At 38.9% G+C, this 19,121-nt stretch overlaps 13 non-coding genes across 13 annotated transcripts; all 13 read left to right on the plus strand.

The window, feature by feature from the left end:
- Positions 1 to 1,194: 1,194 nt before the first annotated feature.
- TRNAT-AGU (transfer RNA threonine (anticodon AGU)) lies at positions 1,195 to 1,268 on the plus strand. The gene has a single exon. It is a non-coding gene; the product is annotated as a tRNA-Thr (tRNA).
- A 1,295-nt stretch (positions 1,269 to 2,563) lies between these two features.
- Positions 2,564 to 2,637, plus strand: TRNAT-AGU (transfer RNA threonine (anticodon AGU)). The gene has a single exon. It is a non-coding gene; the product is annotated as a tRNA-Thr (tRNA).
- A 1,295-nt stretch (positions 2,638 to 3,932) lies between these two features.
- Positions 3,933 to 4,006, plus strand: TRNAT-AGU (transfer RNA threonine (anticodon AGU)). The gene has a single exon. It is a non-coding gene; the product is annotated as a tRNA-Thr (tRNA).
- Positions 4,007 to 5,301: 1,295 nt separating this feature from the next.
- Positions 5,302 to 5,375, plus strand: TRNAT-AGU (transfer RNA threonine (anticodon AGU)). The gene has a single exon. It is a non-coding gene; the product is annotated as a tRNA-Thr (tRNA).
- A 1,295-nt stretch (positions 5,376 to 6,670) lies between these two features.
- On the plus strand, positions 6,671 to 6,744 carry TRNAT-AGU (transfer RNA threonine (anticodon AGU)). Its single transcript has one exon. It is a non-coding gene; the product is annotated as a tRNA-Thr (tRNA).
- A 1,384-nt stretch (positions 6,745 to 8,128) lies between these two features.
- TRNAT-AGU (transfer RNA threonine (anticodon AGU)) lies at positions 8,129 to 8,202 on the plus strand. The gene has a single exon. It is a non-coding gene; the product is annotated as a tRNA-Thr (tRNA).
- Positions 8,203 to 9,497: 1,295 nt separating this feature from the next.
- TRNAT-AGU (transfer RNA threonine (anticodon AGU)) lies at positions 9,498 to 9,571 on the plus strand. The gene has a single exon. It is a non-coding gene; the product is annotated as a tRNA-Thr (tRNA).
- A 1,295-nt stretch (positions 9,572 to 10,866) lies between these two features.
- On the plus strand, positions 10,867 to 10,940 carry TRNAT-AGU (transfer RNA threonine (anticodon AGU)). Its single transcript has one exon. It is a non-coding gene; the product is annotated as a tRNA-Thr (tRNA).
- A 1,295-nt stretch (positions 10,941 to 12,235) lies between these two features.
- Positions 12,236 to 12,309, plus strand: TRNAT-AGU (transfer RNA threonine (anticodon AGU)). Its single transcript has one exon. It is a non-coding gene; the product is annotated as a tRNA-Thr (tRNA).
- Positions 12,310 to 13,693: 1,384 nt separating this feature from the next.
- TRNAT-AGU (transfer RNA threonine (anticodon AGU)) lies at positions 13,694 to 13,767 on the plus strand. Its single transcript has one exon. It is a non-coding gene; the product is annotated as a tRNA-Thr (tRNA).
- Positions 13,768 to 15,062: 1,295 nt separating this feature from the next.
- TRNAT-AGU (transfer RNA threonine (anticodon AGU)) lies at positions 15,063 to 15,136 on the plus strand. Its single transcript has one exon. It is a non-coding gene; the product is annotated as a tRNA-Thr (tRNA).
- A 1,295-nt stretch (positions 15,137 to 16,431) lies between these two features.
- TRNAT-AGU (transfer RNA threonine (anticodon AGU)) lies at positions 16,432 to 16,505 on the plus strand. Its single transcript has one exon. It is a non-coding gene; the product is annotated as a tRNA-Thr (tRNA).
- Positions 16,506 to 17,800: 1,295 nt separating this feature from the next.
- TRNAT-AGU (transfer RNA threonine (anticodon AGU)) lies at positions 17,801 to 17,874 on the plus strand. The gene has a single exon. It is a non-coding gene; the product is annotated as a tRNA-Thr (tRNA).
- The last annotated feature ends 1,247 nt before the right edge of the window (positions 17,875 to 19,121 follow it).

Here is a 19,121-nt window from a genome sequence, read left to right on the forward strand (position 1 = left end):
CACTATATATTAAATATATGTTGACTGAAAATTCATCAACCTAAAATTTGTATTTGCTTCTCTGGCAGTTTAAAAAGGAGATACTATATGTGTCTATCTTATTTACTTCACAGGGTCATTCTCAGTTTATTTGATCCCCTAGAATGTTTGATTAAACCTTCTTTTTTTTCTTGTGAAAGCAAGGCCTTTTTCCCATCAACTTTCTCAAAGGGTTTTCCAAAGAAGACTTCTTCCAGGAGACATATAGCACAGAGACGTGCTTTGGAAGCATAATCTGTGCCCCCGGATTACAACTATAAGGCTCTACGTGAAGCAAGTGAGAAAGCCATCCCGTTGGCAACCATCTTTTTAATATCCAGCAAAGATTCCAAGAATTATTCAGCTGCTAATCTGATTTTGGCCATTAAGTAACAGTTCTCTTTTAAAACCTTTCTAAATATTTCCAAGCACATTCTCAATCTATTATTTGAAAGTCCTGAATACTCTCTCTCAATATGCTGGGACCTGTGATGGCAGCTGTGGACAAGACGGAGGCATGGGGAAGAAAGGCAATGGCCATCCATAAAAGTAACCAAAACCCAGACCCAAACACAGAACGCAGAGTTTGGTGAATTAGCTGCACAACTCAAGGCGGAGAAGGTGGTTTCCTATAGTACAATTTGTCCTGCAGAGGCAGCATTTAGCATTCTTTGTATACCCATGCTAGACATGGATAGTGGTCAGAAAAGAAAGTTCACTTTGGTAAAATTATCATGACTGAGGGAATTGAGTGAGGAAAGGAGAATAGAGTGGAGTATGAAAGGAGGGGGATCTTTTAGAGCTATAGTTATCCTCTATCAATTAATCAATCAGTCAAGTTCCAATCTTGTGCCACTGGGACAAAGTTAATCTTCAAAACTGATACTGCCACGGTCAGTGTGGAAATTTAGTTTATTACCTTCATAGCTGCGGGCAATATTTGAATGTTTGTTGACAACTGAGATGTATTTGCTATAAAGATGGATTGATGTCAATTAATCCTCCAATGATGTATCTCTTGGATAGAGAAAGGTCCAATCTGCCACCATTTGGAAAACGTAAAACAAGGATGGATTGATGTCAATTAATCCTCCAATGATGTATCTCTTGGATAGAGAAAGGTCCAATCTGCCATTATTTGGAAAATGTAAAACAAGGCATGAGCCAGTATGTTGTGGTGCTGTGGCTTAGTTGGTTAAAGCGCCTGTCTAGTAAACAGGAGATCCTGAGTTCGAATCTCAGCAGTGCCTATTTTAGCTCTAGAATTGGAAAACTATCTTATGTGCCTCATCATTATTGCACCGAATCTACATCTCTTGCGTTATGGCACATAAATCACACAAGAACAACCACTATATATTAAATATATGTTGACTGAAAATTCATCAACCTAAAATTTGTATTTGCTTCTCTGGCAGTTTAAAAAGGAGATACTATATGTGTCTATCTTATTTACTTCACAGGGTCATTCTCAGTTTATTTGATCCCCTAGAATGTTTGATTAAACCTTCTTTTTTTTTCTTGTGAAAGCAAGGCCTTTTTCCCATCAACTTTCTCAAAGGGTTTTCCAAAGAAGACTTCTTCCAGGAGACATATAGCACAGAGACGTGCTTTGGAAGCATAATCTGTGCCCCCGGATTACAACTATAAGGCTCTACGTGAAGCAAGTGAGAAAGCCATCCCGTTGGCAACCATCTTTTTAATATCCAGCAAAGATTCCAAGAATTATTCAGCTGCTAATCTGATTTTGGCCATTAAGTAACAGTTCTCTTTTAAAACCTTTCTAAATATTTCCAAGCACATTCTCAATCTATTATTTGAAAGTCCTGAATACTCTCTCTCAATATGCTGGGACCTGTGATGGCAGCTGTGGACAAGACGAAGGCATGGGGAAGAAAGGCAATGGCCATCCATAAAAGTAACCAAAACCCAGACCCAAACACAGAACGCAGAGTTTGGTGAATTAGCTGCACAACTCAAGGCGGAGAAGGTGGTTTCCTATAGTACAATGTGTCCTGCAGAGGCAGCATTTAGCATTCTTTGTATACCCATGCTAGACATGGATAGTGGTCAGAAAAGAAAGTTCACTTTGGTAAAATTATCATGACTGAGGGAATTGAGTGAGGAAAGGAGAATAGAGTGGAGTATGAAAGGAGGGGGATCTTTTAGAGCTATAGTTATCCTCTATCAATTAATCAATCAGTCAAGTTCCAATCTTGTGCCACTGGGACAAAGTTAATCTTCAAAACTGATACTGCCACGGTCAGTGTGGAAATTTAGTTTATTACCTTCATAGCTGCGGGCAATATTTGAATGTTTGTTGACAACTGAGATGTATTTGCTATAAAGATGGATTGATGTCAATTAATCCTCCAATGATGTATCTCTTGGATAGAGAAAGGTCCAATCTGCCACCATTTGGAAAACGTAAAACAAGGATGGATTGATGTCAATTAATCCTCCAATGATGTATCTCTTGGATAGAGAAAGGTCCAATCTGCCATTATTTGGAAAACGTAAAACAAGGCATGAGCCAGTATGTTGTGGTGCTGTGGCTTAGTTGGTTAAAGCGCCTGTCTAGTAAACAGGAGATCCTGAGTTCGAATCTCAGCAGTGCCTATTTTAGCTCTAGAATTGGAAAACTATCTTATGTGCCTCATCATTATTGCACCGAATCTACATCTCTTGCGTTATGGCACATAAATCACACAAGAACAACCACTATATATTAAATATATGTTGACTGAAAATTCATCAACCTAAAATTTGTATTTGCTTCTCTGGCAGTTTAAAAAGGAGATACTATATGTGTCTATCTTATTTACTTCACAGGGTCATTCTCAGTTTATTTGATCCCCTAGAATGTTTGATTAAACCTTCTTTTTTTTTCTTGTGAAAGCAAGGCCTTTTTCCCATCAACTTTCTCAAAGGGTTTTCCAAAGAAGACTTCTTCCAGGAGACATATAGCACAGAGACGTGCTTTGGAAGCATAATCTGTGCCCCCGGATTACAACTATAAGGCTCTACGTGAAGCAAGTGAGAAAGCCATCCCGTTGGCAACCATCTTTTTAATATCCAGCAAAGATTCCAAGAATTATTCAGCTGCTAATCTGATTTTGGCCATTAAGTAACAGTTCTCTTTTAAAACCTTTCTAAATATTTCCAAGCACATTCTCAATCTATTATTTGAAAGTCCTGAATACTCTCTCTCAATATGCTGGGACCTGTGATGGCAGCTGTGGACAAGACGGAGGCATGGGGAAGAAAGGCAATGGCCATCCATAAAAGTAACCAAAACCCAGACCCAAACACAGAACGCAGAGTTTGGTGAATTAGCTGCACAACTCAAGGCGGAGAAGGTGGTTTCCTATAGTACAATGTGTCCTGCAGAGGCAGCATTTAGCATTCTTTGTATACCCATGCTAGACATGGATAGTGGTCAGAAAAGAAAGTTCACTTTGGTAAAATTATCATGACTGAGGGAATTGAGTGAGGAAAGGAGAATAGAGTGGAGTATGAAAGGAGGGGGATCTTTTAGAGCTATAGTTATCCTCTATCAATTAATCAATCAGTCAAGTTCCAATCTTGTGCCACTGGGACAAAGTTAATCTTCAAAACTGATACTGCCACGGTCAGTGTGGAAATTTAGTTTATTACCTTCATAGCTGCGGGCAATATTTGAATGTTTGTTGACAACTGAGATGTATTTGCTATAAAGATGGATTGATGTCAATTAATCCTCCAATGATGTATCTCTTGGATAGAGAAAGGTCCAATCTGCCACCATTTGGAAAACGTAAAACAAGGATGGATTGATGTCAATTAATCCTCCAATGATGTATCTCTTGGATAGAGAAAGGTCCAATCTGCCATTATTTGGAAAACGTAAAACAAGGCATGAGCCAGTATGTTGTGGTGCTGTGGCTTAGTTGGTTAAAGCGCCTGTCTAGTAAACAGGAGATCCTGAGTTCGAATCTCAGCAGTGCCTATTTTAGCTCTAGAATTGGAAAACTATCTTATGTGCCTCATCATTATTGCACCGAATCTACATCTCTTGCGTTATGGCACATAAATCACACAAGAACAACCACTATATATTAAATATATGTTGACTGAAAATTCATCAACCTAAAATTTGTATTTGCTTCTCTGGCAGTTTAAAAAGGAGATACTATATGTGTCTATCTTATTTACTTCACAGGGTCATTCTCAGTTTATTTGATCCCCTAGAATGTTTGATTAAACCTTCTTTTTTTTTCTTGTGAAAGCAAGGCCTTTTTCCCATCAACTTTCTCAAAGGGTTTTCCAAAGAAGACTTCTTCCAGGAGACATATAGCACAGAGACGTGCTTTGGAAGCATAATCTGTGCCCCCGGATTACAACTATAAGGCTCTACGTGAAGCAAGTGAGAAAGCCATCCCGTTGGCAACCATCTTTTTAATATCCAGCAAAGATTCCAAGAATTATTCAGCTGCTAATCTGATTTTGGCCATTAAGTAACAGTTCTCTTTTAAAACCTTTCTAAATATTTCCAAGCACATTCTCAATCTATTATTTGAAAGTCCTGAATACTCTCTCTCAATATGCTGGGACCTGTGATGGCAGCTGTGGACAAGACGGAGGCATGGGGAAGAAAGGCAATGGCCATCCATAAAAGTAACCAAAACCCAGACCCAAACACAGAACGCAGAGTTTGGTGAATTAGCTGCACAACTCAAGGCGGAGAAGGTGGTTTCCTATAGTACAATGTGTCCTGCAGAGGCAGCATTTAGCATTCTTTGTATACCCATGCTAGACATGGATAGTGGTCAGAAAAGAAAGTTCACTTTGGTAAAATTATCATGACTGAGGGAATTGAGTGAGGAAAGGAGAATAGAGTGGAGTATGAAAGGAGGGGGATCTTTTAGAGCTATAGTTATCCTCTATCAATTAATCAATCAGTCAAGTTCCAATCTTGTGCCACTGGGACAAAGTTAATCTTCAAAACTGATACTGCCACGGTCAGTGTGGAAATTTAGTTTATTACCTTCATAGCTGCGGGCAATATTTGAATGTTTGTTGACAACTGAGATGTATTTGCTATAAAGATGGATTGATGTCAATTAATCCTCCAATGATGTATCTCTTGGATAGAGAAAGGTCCAATCTGCCACCATTTGGAAAACGTAAAACAAGGATGGATTGATGTCAATTAATCCTCCAATGATGTATCTCTTGGATAGAGAAAGGTCCAATCTGCCATTATTTGGAAAACGTAAAACAAGGCATGAGCCAGTATGTTGTGGTGCTGTGGCTTAGTTGGTTAAAGCGCCTGTCTAGTAAACAGGAGATCCTGAGTTCGAATCTCAGCAGTGCCTATTTTAGCTCTAGAATTGGAAAACTATCTTATGTGCCTCATCATTATTGCACCGAATCTACATCTCTTGCGTTATGGCACATAAATCACACAAGAACAACCACTATATATTAAATATATGTTGACTGAAAATTCATCAACCTAAAATTTGTATTTGCTTCTCTGGCAGTTTAAAAAGGAGATACTATATGTGTCTATCTTATTTACTTCACAGGGTCATTCTCAGTTTATTTGATCCCCTAGAATGTTTGATTAAACCTTCTTTTTTTTTCTTGTGAAAGCAAGGCCTTTTTCCCATCAACTTTCTCAAAGGGTTTTCCAAAGAAGACTTCTTCCAGGAGACATATAGCACAGAGACGTGCTTTGGAAGCATAATCTGTGCCCCCGGATTACAACTATAAGGCTCTACGTGAAGCAAGTGAGAAAGCCATCCCGTTGGCAACCATCTTTTTAATATCCAGCAAAGATTCCAAGAATTATTCAGCTGCTAATCTGATTTTGGCCATTAAGTAACAGTTCTCTTTTAAAACCTTTCTAAATATTTCCAAGCACATTCTCAATCTATTATTTGAAAGTCCTGAATACTCTCTCTCAATATGCTGGGACCTGTGATGGCAGCTGTGGACAAGACGAAGGCATGGGGAAGAAAGGCAATGGCCATCCATAAAAGTAACCAAAACCCAGACCCAAACACAGAACGCAGAGTTTGGTGAATTAGCTGCACAACTCAAGGCGGAGAAGGTGGTTTCCTATAGTACAATGTGTCCTGCAGAGGCAGCATTTAGCATTCTTTGTATACCCATGCTAGACATGGATAGTGGTCAGAAAAGAAAGTTCACTTTGGTAAAATTATCATGACTGAGGGAATTGAGTGAGGAAAGGAGAATAGAGTGGAGTATGAAAGGAGGGGGATCTTTTAGAGCTATAGTTATCCTCTATCAATTAATCAATCAGTCAAGTTCCAATCTTGTGCCACTGGGACAAAGTTAATCTTCAAAACTGATACTGCCACGGTCAGTGTGGAAATGTAGTTTATTACCTTCATAGCTGCGGGCAATATTTGAATGTTTGTTGACAACTGAGATGTATTTGCTATAAAGATGGATTGATGTCAATTAATCCTCCAATGATGTATCTCTTGGATAGAGAAAGGTCCAATCTGCCACCATTTGGAAAACGTAAAACAAGGATGGATTGATGTCAATTAATCCTCCAATGATGTATCTCTTGGATAGAGAAAGGTCCAATCTGCCATTATTTGGAAAACGTAAAACAAGGCATGAGCCAGTATGTTGTGGTGCTGTGGCTTAGTTGGTTAAAGCGCCTGTCTAGTAAACAGGAGATCCTGAGTTCGAATCTCAGCAGTGCCTATTTTAGCTCTAGAATTGGAAAACTATCTTATGTGCCTCATCATTATTGCACCGAATCTACATCTCTTGCGTTATGGCACATAAATCACACAAGAACAACCACTATATATTAAATATATGTTGACTGAAAATTCATCAACCTAAAATTTGTATTTGCTTCTCTGGCAGTTTAAAAAGGAGATACTATATGTGTCTATCTTATTTACTTCACAGGGTCATTCTCAGTTTATTTGATCCCCTAGAATGTTTGATTAAACCTTCTTTTTTTTTCTTGTGAAAGCAAGGCCTTTTTCCCATCAACTTTCTCAAAGGGTTTTCCAAAGAAGACTTCTTCCAGGAGACATATAGCACAGAGACGTGCTTTGGAAGCATAATCTGTGCCCCCGGATTACAACTATAAGGCTCTACGTGAAGCAAGTGAGAAAGCCATCCCGTTGGCAACCATCTTTTTAATATCCAGCAAAGATTCCAAGAATTATTCAGCTGCTAATCTGATTTTGGCCATTAAGTAACAGTTCTCTTTTAAAACCTTTCTAAATATTTCCAAGCACATTCTCAATCTATTATTTGAAAGTCCTGAATACTCTCTCTCAATATGCTGGGACCTGTGATGGCAGCTGTGGACAAGACGGAGGCATGGGGAAGAAAGGCAATGGCCATCCATAAAAGTAACCAAAACCCAGACCCAAACACAGAACGCAGAGTTTGGTGAATTAGCTGCACAACTCAAGGCGGAGAAGGTGGTTTCCTATAGTACAATGTGTCCTGCAGAGGCAGCATTTAGCATTCTTTGTATACCCATGCTAGACATGGATAGTGGTCAGAAAAGAAAGTTCACTTTGGTAAAATTATCATGACTGAGGGAATTGAGTGAGGAAAGGAGAAAAGAGTGGAGTATGAAAGGAGGGGGATCTTTTAGAGCTATAGTTATCCTCTATCAATTAATCAATCAGTCAAGTTCCAATCTTGTGCCACTGGGACAAAGTTAATCTTCAAAACTGATACTGCCACGGTCAGTGTGGAAATGTAGTTTATTACCTTCATAGCTGCGGGCAATATTTGAATGTTTGTTGACAACTGAGATGTATTTGCTATAAAGATGGATTGATGTCAATTAATCCTCCAATGATGTATCTCTTGGATAGAGAAAGGTCCAATCTGCCACCATTTGGAAAACGTAAAACAAGGATGGATTGATGTCAATTAATCCTCCAATGATGTATCTCTTGGATAGAGAAAGGTCCAATCTGCCATCATTTGGAAAACGTAAAACAAGGATGGATTGATGTCAATTAATCCTCCAATGATGTATCTCTTGGATAGAGAAAGGTCCAATCTGCCATTATTTGGAAAACGTAAAACAAGGCATGAGCCAGTATGTTGTGGTGCTGTGGCTTAGTTGGTTAAAGCGCCTGTCTAGTAAACAGGAGATCCTGAGTTCGAATCTCAGCAGTGCCTATTTTAGCTCTAGAATTGGAAAACTATCTTATGTGCCTCATCATTATTGCACCGAATCTACATCTCTTGCGTTATGGCACATAAATCACACAAGAACAACCACTATATATTAAATATATGTTGACTGAAAATTCATCAACCTAAAATTTGTATTTGCTTCTCTGGCAGTTTAAAAAGGAGATACTATATGTGTCTATCTTATTTACTTCACAGGGTCATTCTCAGTTTATTTGATCCCCTAGAATGTTTGATTAAACCTTCTTTTTTTTTCTTGTGAAAGCAAGGCCTTTTTCCCATCAACTTTCTCAAAGGGTTTTCCAAAGAAGACTTCTTCCAGGAGACATATAGCACAGAGACGTGCTTTGGAAGCATAATCTGTGCCCCCGGATTACAACTATAAGGCTCTACGTGAAGCAAGTGAGAAAGCCATCCCGTTGGCAACCATCTTTTTAATATCCAGCAAAGATTCCAAGAATTATTCAGCTGCTAATCTGATTTTGGCCATTAAGTAACAGTTCTCTTTTAAAACCTTTCTAAATATTTCCAAGCACATTCTCAATCTATTATTTGAAAGTCCTGAATACTCTCTCTCAATATGCTGGGACCTGTGATGGCAGCTGTGGACAAGACGGAAGCATGGGGAAGAAAGGCAATGGCCATCCATAAAAGTAACCAAAGCCCAGACCCAAACACAGAACGCAGAGTTTGGTGAATTAGCTGCACAACTCAAGGCGGAGAAGGTGGTTTCCTATAGTACAATGTGTCCTGCAGAGGCAGCATTTAGCATTCTTTGTATACCCATGCTAGACATGGATAGTGGTCAGAAAAGAAAGTTCACTTTGGTAAAATTATCATGACTGAGGGAATTGAGTGAGGAAAGGAGAATAGAGTGGAGTATGAAAGGAGGGGGATCTTTTAGAGCTATAGTTATCCTCTATCAATTAATCAATCAGTCAAGTTCCAATCTTGTGCCACTGGGACAAAGTTAATCTTCAAAACTGATACTGCCACGGTCAGTGTGGAAATGTAGTTTATTACCTTCATAGCTGCGGGCAATATTTGAATGTTTGTTGACAACTGAGATGTATTTGCTATAAAGATGGATTGATGTCAATTAATCCTCCAATGATGTATCTCTTGGATAGAGAAAGGTCCAATCTGCCACCATTTGGAAAACGTAAAACAAGGATGGATTGATGTCAATTAATCCTCCAATGATGTATCTCTTGGATAGAGAAAGGTCCAATCTGCCATTATTTGGAAAACGTAAAACAAGGCATGAGCCAGTATGTTGTGGTGCTGTGGCTTAGTTGGTTAAAGCGCCTGTCTAGTAAACAGGAGATCCTGAGTTCGAATCTCAGCAGTGCCTATTTTAGCTCTAGAATTGGAAAACTATCTTATGTGCCTCATCATTATTGCACCGAATCTACATCTCTTGCGTTATGGCACATAAATCACACAAGAACAACCACTATATATTAAATATATGTTGACTGAAAATTCATCAAGCTAAAATTTGTATTTGCTTCTCTGGCAGTTTAAAAAGGAGATACTATATGTGTCTATCTTATTTACTTCACAGGGTCATTCTCAGTTTATTTGATCCCCTAGAATGTTTGATTAAACCTTCTTTTTTTTTCTTGTGAAAGCAAGGCCTTTTTCCCATCAACTTTCTCAAAGGGTTTTCCAAAGAAGACTTCTTCCAGGAGACATATAGCACAGAGACGTGCTTTGGAAGCATAATCTGTGCCCCCGGATTACAACTATAAGGCTCTACGTGAAGCAAGTGAGAAAGCCATCCCGTTGGCAACCATCTTTTTAATATCCAGCAAAGATTCCAAGAATTATTCAGCTGCTAATCTGATTTTGGCCATTAAGTAACAGTTCTCTTTTAAAACCTTTCTAAATATTTCCAAGCACATTCTCAATCTATTATTTGAAAGTCCTGAATACTCTCTCTCAATATGCTGGGACCTGTGATGGCAGCTGTGGACAAGACGAAGGCATGGGGAAGAAAGGCAATGGCCATCCATAAAAGTAACCAAAACCCAGACCCAAACACAGAACGCAGAGTTTGGTGAATTAGCTGCACAACTCAAGGCGGAGAAGGTGGTTTCCTATAGTACAATGTGTCCTGCAGAGGCAGCATTTAGCATTCTTTGTATACCCATGCTAGACATGGATAGTGGTCAGAAAAGAAAGTTCACTTTGGTAAAATTATCATGACTGAGGGAATTGAGTGAGGAAAGGAGAATAGAGTGGAGTATGAAAGGAGGGGGATCTTTTAGAGCTATAGTTATCCTCTATCAATTAATCAATCAGTCAAGTTCCAATCTTGTGCCACTGGGACAAAGTTAATCTTCAAAACTGATACTGCCACGGTCAGTGTGGAAATGTAGTTTATTACCTTCATAGCTGCGGGCAATATTTGAATGTTTGTTGACAACTGATATGTATTTGCTATAAAGATGGATTGATGTCAATTAATCCTCCAATGATGTATCTCTTGGATAGAGAAAGGTCCAATCTGCCACCATTTGGAAAACGTAAAACAAGGATGGATTGATGTCAATTAATCCTCCAATGATGTATCTCTTGGATAGAGAAAGGTCCAATCTGCCATTATTTGGAAAACGTAAAACAAGGCATGAGCCAGTATGTTGTGGTGCTGTGGCTTAGTTGGTTAAAGCGCCTGTCTAGTAAACAGGAGATCCTGAGTTCGAATCTCAGCAGTGCCTATTTTAGCTCTAGAATTGGAAAACTATCTTATGTGCCTCATCATTATTGCACCGAATCAACATCTCTTGCGTTATGGCACATAAATCACACAAGAACAACCACTATATATTAAATATATGTTGACTGAAAATTCATCAACCTAAAATTTGTATTTGCTTCTCTGGCAGTTTAAAAAGGAGATACTATATGTGTCTATCTTATTTACTTCACAGGGTCATTCTCAGTTTATTTGATCCCCTAGAATGTTTGATTAAACCTTCTTTTTTTTTCTTGTGAAAGCAAGGCCTTTTTCCCATCAACTTTCTCAAAGGGTTTTCCAAAGAAGACTTCTTCCAGGAGACATATAGCACAGAGACGTGCTTTGGAAGCATAATCTGTGCCCCCGGATTACAACTATAAGGCTCTACGTGAAGCAAGTGAGAAAGCCATCCCGTTGGCAACCATCTTTTTAATATCCAGCAAAGATTCCAAGAATTATTCAGCTGCTAATCTGATTTTGGCCATTAAGTAACAGTTCTCTTTTAAAACCTTTCTAAATATTTCCAAGCACATTCTCAATCTATTATTTGAAAGTCCTGAATACTCTCTCTCAATATGCTGGGACCTGTGATGGCAGCTGTGGACAAGACGGAGGCATGGGGAAGAAAGGCAATGACCATCCATAAAAGTAACCAAAACCCAGACCCAAACACAGAACGCAGAGTTTGGTGAATTAGCTGCACAACTCAAGGCGGAGAAGGTGGTTTCCTATAGTACAATGTGTCCTGCAGAGGCAGCATTTAGCATTCTTTGTATACCCATGCTAGACATGGATAGTGGTCAGAAAAGAAAGTTCACTTTGGTAAAATTATCATGACTGAGGGAATTGAGTGAGGAAAGGAGAATAGAGTGGAGTATGAAAGGAGGGGGATCTTTTAGAGCTATAGTTATCCTCTATCAATTAATCAATCAGTCAAGTTCCAATCTTGTGCCACTGGGACAAAGTTAATCTTCAAAACTGATACTGCCACGGTCAGTGTGGAAATGTAGTTTATTACCTTCATAGCTGCGGGCAATATTTGAATGTTTGTTGACAACTGAGATGTATTTGCTATAAAGATGGATTGATGTCAATTAATCCTCCAATGATGTATCTCTTGGATAGAGAAAGGTCCAATCTGCCACCATTTGGAAAACGTAAAACAAGGATGGATTGATGTCAATTAATCCTCCAATGATGTATCTCTTGGATAGAGAAAGGTCCAATCTGCCATTATTTGGAAAACGTAAAACAAGGCATGAGCCAGTATGTTGTGGTGCTGTGGCTTAGTTGGTTAAAGCGCCTGTCTAGTAAACAGGAGATCCTGAGTTCGAATCTCAGCAGTGCCTATTTTAGCTCTAGAATTGGAAAACTATCTTATGTGCCTCATCATTATTGCACCGAATCTACATCTCTTGCGTTATGGCACATAAATCACACAAGAACAACCACTATATATTAAATATATGTTGACTGAAAATTCATCAACCTAAAATTTGTATTTGCTTCTCTGGCAGTTTAAAAAGGAGATACTATATGTGTCTATCTTATTTACTTCACAGGGTCATTCTCAGTTTATTTGATCCCCTAGAATGTTTGATTAAACCTTCTTTTTTTTTCTTGTGAAAGCAAGGCCTTTTTCCCATCAACTTTCTCAAAGGGTTTTCCAAAGAAGACTTCTTCCAGGAGACATATAGCACAGAGACGTGCTTTGGAAGCATAATCTGTGCCCCCGGATTACAACTATAAGGCTCTACGTGAAGCAAGTGAGAAAGCCATCCCGTTGGCAACCATCTTTTTAATATCCAGCAAAGATTCCAAGAATTATTCAGCTGCTAATCTGATTTTGGCCATTAAGTAACAGTTCTCTTTTAAAACCTTTCTAAATATTTCCAAGCACATTCTCAATCTATTATTTGAAAGTCCTGAATACTCTCTCTCAATATGCTGGGACCTGTGATGGCAGCTGTGGACAAGACGGAGGCATGGGGAAGAAAGGCAATGGCCATCCATAAAAGTAACCAAAACCCAGACCCAAACACAGAACGCAGAGTTTGGTGAATTAGCTGCACAACTCAAGGCGGAGAAGGTGGTTTCCTATAGTACAATGTGTCCTGCAGAGGCAGCATTTAGCATTCTTTGTATACCCATGCTAGACATGGATAGTGGTCAGAAAAGAAAGTTCACTTTGGTAAAATTATCATGACTGAGGGAATTGAGTGAGGAAAGGAGAATAGAGTGGAGTATGAAAGGAGGGGGATCTTTTAGAGCTATAGTTATCCTCTATCAATTAATCAATCAGTCAAGTTCCAATCTTGTGCCACTGGGACAAAGTTAATCTTCAAAACTGATACTGCCACGGTCAGTGTGGAAATGTAGTTTATTACCTTCATAGCTGCGGGCAATATTTGAATGTTTGTTGACAACTGAGATGTATTTGCTATAAAGATGGATTGATGTCAATTAATCCTCCAATGATGTATCTCTTGGATAGAGAAAGGTCCAATCTGCCACCATTTGGAAAACGTAAAACAAGGATGGATTGATGTCAATTAATCCTCCAATGATGTATCTCTTGGATAGAGAAAGGTCCAATCTGCCATCATTTGGAAAACGTAAAACAAGGATGGATTGATGTCAATTAATCCTCCAATGATGTATCTCTTGGATAGAGAAAGGTCCAATCTGCCATTATTTGGAAAACGTAAAACAAGGCATGAGCCAGTATGTTGTGGTGCTGTGGCTTAGTTGGTTAAAGCGCCTGTCTAGTAAACAGGAGATCCTGAGTTCGAATCTCAGCAGTGCCTATTTTAGCTCTAGAATTGGAAAACTATCTTATGTGCCTCATCATTATTGCACCGAATCTACATCTCTTGCGTTATGGCACATAAATCACACAAGAACAACCACTATATATTAAATATATGTTGACTGAAAATTCATCAACCTAAAATTTGTATTTGCTTCTCTGGCAGTTTAAAAAGGAGATACTATATGTGTCTATCTTATTTACTTCACAGGGTCATTCTCAGTTTATTTGATCCCCTAGAATGTTTGATTAAACCTTCTTTTTTTTTCTTGTGAAAGCAAGGCCTTTTTCCCATCAACTTTCTCAAAGGGTTTTCCAAAGAAGACTTCTTCCAGGAGACATATAGCACAGAGACGTGCTTTGGAAGCATAATCTGTGCCCCCGGATTACAACTATAAGGCTCTACGTGAAGCAAGTGAGAAAGCCATCCCGTTGGCAACCATCTTTTTAATATCCAGCAAAGATTCCAAGAATTATTCAGCTGCTAATCTGATTTTGGCCATTAAGTAACAGTTCTCTTTTAAAACCTTTCTAAATATTTCCAAGCACATTCTCAATCTATTATTTGAAAGTCCTGAATACTCTCTCTCAATATGCTGGGACCTGTGATGGCAGCTGTGGACAAGACGGAAGCATGGGGAAGAAAGGCAATGGCCATCCATAAAAGTAACCAAAGCCCAGACCCAAACACAGAACGCAGAGTTTGGTGAATTAGCTGCACAACTCAAGGCGGAGAAGGTGGTTTCCTATAGTACAATGTGTCCTGCAGAGGCAGCATTTAGCATTCTTTGTATACCCATGCTAGACATGGATAGTGGTCAGAAAAGAAAGTTCACTTTGGTAAAATTATCATGACTGAGGGAATTGAGTGAGGAAAGGAGAATAGAGTGGAGTATGAAAGGAGGGGGATCTTTTAGAGCTATAGTTATCCTCTATCAATTAATCAATCAGTCAAGTTCCAATCTTGTGCCACTGGGACAAAGTTAATCTTCAAAACTGATACTGCCACGGTCAGTGTGGAAATGTAGTTTATTACCTTCATAGCTGCGGGCAATATTTGAATGTTTGTTGACAACTGAGATGTATTTGCTATAAAGATGGATTGATGTCAATTAATCCTCCAATGATGTATCTCTTGGATAGAGAAAGGTCCAATCTGCCACCATTTGGAAAACGTAAAACAAGGATGGATTGATGTCAATTAATCCTCCAATGATGTATCTCTTGGATAGAGAAAGGTCCAATCTGCCATTATTTGGAAAACGTAAAACAAGGCATGAGCCAGTATGTTGTGGTGCTGTGGCTTAGTTGGTTAAAGCGCCTGTCTAGTAAACAGGAGATCCTGAGTTCGAATCTCAGCAGTGCCTATTTTAGCTCTAGAATTGGAAAACTATCTTATGTGCCTCATCATTATTGCACCGAATCTACATCTCTTGCGTTATGGCACATAAATCACACAAGAACAACCACTATATATTAAATATATGTTGACTGAAAATTCATCAAGCTAAAATTTGTATTTGCTTCTCTGGCAGTTTAAAAAGGAGATACTATATGTGTCTATCTTATTTACTTCACAGGGTCATTCTCAGTTTATTTGATCCCCTAGAATGTTTGATTAAACCTTCTTTTTTTTTCTTGTGAAAGCAAGGCCTTTTTCCCATCAACTTTCTCAAAGGGTTTTCCAAAGAAGACTTCTTCCAGGAGACATATAGCACAGAGACGTGCTTTGGAAGCATAATCTGTGCCCCCGGATTACAACTATAAGGCTCTACGTGAAGCAAGTGAGAAAGCCATCCCGTTGGCAACCATCTTTTTAATATCCAGCAAAGATTCCAAGAATTATTCAGCTGCTAATCTGATTTTGGCCATTAAGTAACAGTTCTCTTTTAAAACCTTTCTAAATATTTCCAAGCACATTCTCAATCTATTATTTGAAAGTCCTGAATACTCTCTCTCAATATGCTGGGACCTGTGATGGCAGCTGTGGACAAGACGAAGGCATGGGGAAGAAAGGCAATGGCCATCCATAAAAGTAACCAAAACCCAGACCCAAACACAGAACGCAGAGTTTGGTGAATTAGCTGCACAACTCAAGGCGGAGAAGGTGGTTTCCTATAGTACAATGTGTCCTGCAGAGGCAGCATTTAGCATTCTTTGTATACCCATGCTAGACATGGATAGTGGTCAGAAAAGAAAGTTCACTTTGGTAAAATTATCATGACTGAGGGAATTGAGTGAGGAAAGGAGAATAGAGTGGAGTATGAAAGGAGGGGGATCTTTTAGAGCTATAGTTATCCTCTATCAATTAATCAATCAGTCAAGTTCCAATCTTGTGCCACTGGGACAAAGTTAATCTTCAAAACTGATACTGCCACGGTCAGTGTGGAAATGTAGTTTATTACCTTCATAGCTGCGGGCAATATTTGAATGTTTGTTGACAACTGATATGTATTTGCTATAAAGATGGATTGATGTCAATTAATCCTCCAATGATGTATCTCTTGGATAGAGAAAGGTCCAATCTGCCACCATTTGGAAAACGTAAAACAAGGATGGATTGATGTCAATTAATCCTCCAATGATGTATCTCTTGGATAGAGAAAGGTCCAATCTGCCATTATTTGGAAAACGTAAAACAAGGCATGAGCCAGTATGTTGTGGTGCTGTGGCTTAGTTGGTTAAAGCGCCTGTCTAGTAAACAGGAGATCCTGAGTTCGAATCTCAGCAGTGCCTATTTTAGCTCTAGAATTGGAAAACTATCTTATGTGCCTCATCATTATTGCACCGAATCAACATCTCTTGCGTTATGGCACATAAATCACACAAGAACAACCACTATATATTAAATATATGTTGACTGAAAATTCATCAACCTAAAATTTGTATTTGCTTCTCTGGCAGTTTAAAAAGGAGATACTATATGTGTCTATCTTATTTACTTCACAGGGTCATTCTCAGTTTATTTGATCCCCTAGAATGTTTGATTAAACCTTCTTTTTTTTTCTTGTGAAAGCAAGGCCTTTTTCCCATCAACTTTCTCAAAGGGTTTTCCAAAGAAGACTTCTTCCAGGAGACATATAGCACAGAGACGTGCTTTGGAAGCATAATCTGTGCCCCCGGATTACAACTATAAGGCTCTACGTGAAGCAAGTGAGAAAGCCATCCCGTTGGCAACCATCTTTTTAATATCCAGCAAAGATTCCAAGAATTATTCAGCTGCTAATCTGATTTTGGCCATTAAGTAACAGTTCTCTTTTAAAACCTTTCTAAATATTTCCAAGCACATTCTCAATCTATTATTTGAAAGTCCTGAATACTCTCTCTCAATATGCTGGGACCTGTGATGGCAGCTGTGGACAAGACGGAGGCATGGGGAAGAAAGGCAATGGCCATCCATAAAAGTAACCAAAACCCAGACCCAAACACAGAACGCAGAGTTTGGTGAATTAGCTGCACAACTCAAGGCGGAGAAGGTGGTTTCCTATAGTACAATTTGTCCTGCAGAGGCAGCATTTAGCATTCTTTGTATACCCATGCTAGACATGGATAGTGGTCAGAAAAGAAAGTTCACTTTGGTAAAATTATCATGACTGAGGGAATTGAGTGAGGAAAGGAGAATAGAGTGGAGTATGAAAGGAGGGGGATCTTTTAGAGCTATAGTTATCCTCTATCAATTAATCAATCAGTCAAGTTCCAATCTTGTGCCACTGGGACAAAGTTAATCTTCAAAACTGATACTGCCACGGTCAGTGTGGAAATGTAGTTTATTACCTTCATAGCTGCGGGCAATATTTGAATGTTTGTTGACAACTGAGATGTATTTGCTATAAAGATGGATTGATGTCAATTAATCCTCCAATGATGTATCTCTTGGATAGAGAAAGGTCCAATCTGCCACCATTTGGAAAACGTAAAACAAGGATGGATTGATGTCAATTAATCCTCCAATGATGTATCTCTTGGATAGAGAAAGGTCCAATCTGCCATTATTTGGAAAACGTAAAACAAGGCATGAGCCAGTATGTTGTGGTGCTGTGGCTTAGTTGGTTAAAGCGCCTGTCTAGTAAACAGGAGATCCTGAGTTCGAATCTCAGCAGTGCCTATTTTAGCTCTAGAATTGGAAAACTATCTTATGTGCCTCATCATTATTGCACCGAATCTACATCTCTTGCGTTATGGCACATAAATCACACAAGAACAACCACTATATATTAAATATATGTTGACTGAAAATTCATCAACCTAAAATTTGTATTTGCTTCTCTGGCAGTTTAAAAAGGAGATACTATATGTGTCTATCTTATTTACTTCACAGGGTCATTCTCAGTTTATTTGATCCCCTAGAATGTTTGATTAAACCTTCTTTTTTTTTCTTGTGAAAGCAAGGCCTTTTTCCCATCAACTTTCTCAAAGGGTTTTCCAAAGAAGACTTCTTCCAGGAGACATATAGCACAGAGACGTGCTTTGGAAGCATAATCTGTGCCCCCGGATTACAACTATAAGGCTCTACGTGAAGCAAGTGAGAAAGCCATCCCGTTGGCAACCATCTTTTTAATATCCAGCAAAGATTCCAAGAATTATTCAGCTGCTAATCTGATTTTGGCCATTAAGTAACAGTTCTCTTTTAAAACCTTTCTAAATATTTCCAAGCACATTCTCAATCTATTATTTGAAAGTCCTGAATACTCTCTCTCAATATGCTGGGACCTGTGATGGCAGCTGTGGACAAGACGGAGGCATGGGGAAGAAAGGCAATGGCCATCCATAAAAGTAACCAAAACCCAGACCCAAACACAGAACGCAGAGTTTGGTGAATTAGCTGCACAACTCAAGGCGGAGAAGGTGGTTTCCTATAGTACAATGTGTCCTGCAGAGGCAGCATTTAGCATTCTTTGTATACCCATGCTAGACATGGATAGTGGTCAGAAAAGAAAGTTCACTTTGGTAAAATTATCATGACTGAGGGAATTGAGTGAGGAAAGGAGAATAGAGTGGAGTATGAAAGGAGGGGGATCTTTTAGAGCTATAGTTATCCTCTATCAATTAATCAATCAGTCAAGTTCCAATCTTGTGCCACTGGGACAAAGTTAATCTTCAAAACTGATACTGCCACGGTCAGTGTGGAAATGTAGTTTATTACCTTCATAGCTGCGGGCAATATTTGAATGTTTGTTGACAACTGAGATGTATTTGCTATAAAGATGGATTGATGTCAATTAATCCTCCAATGATGTATCTCTTGGATAGAGAAAGGTCCAATCTGCCACCATTTGGAAAACGTAAAACAAGGATGGATTGATGTCAATTAATCCTCCAATGATGTATCTCTTGGATAGAGAAAGGTCCAAT

This window comes from Pelobates fuscus, chromosome 3, assembly GCF_036172605.1.
Source record: "Pelobates fuscus isolate aPelFus1 chromosome 3, aPelFus1.pri, whole genome shotgun sequence".
NCBI lineage: Eukaryota > Metazoa > Chordata > Amphibia > Anura > Pelobatidae > Pelobates > Pelobates fuscus.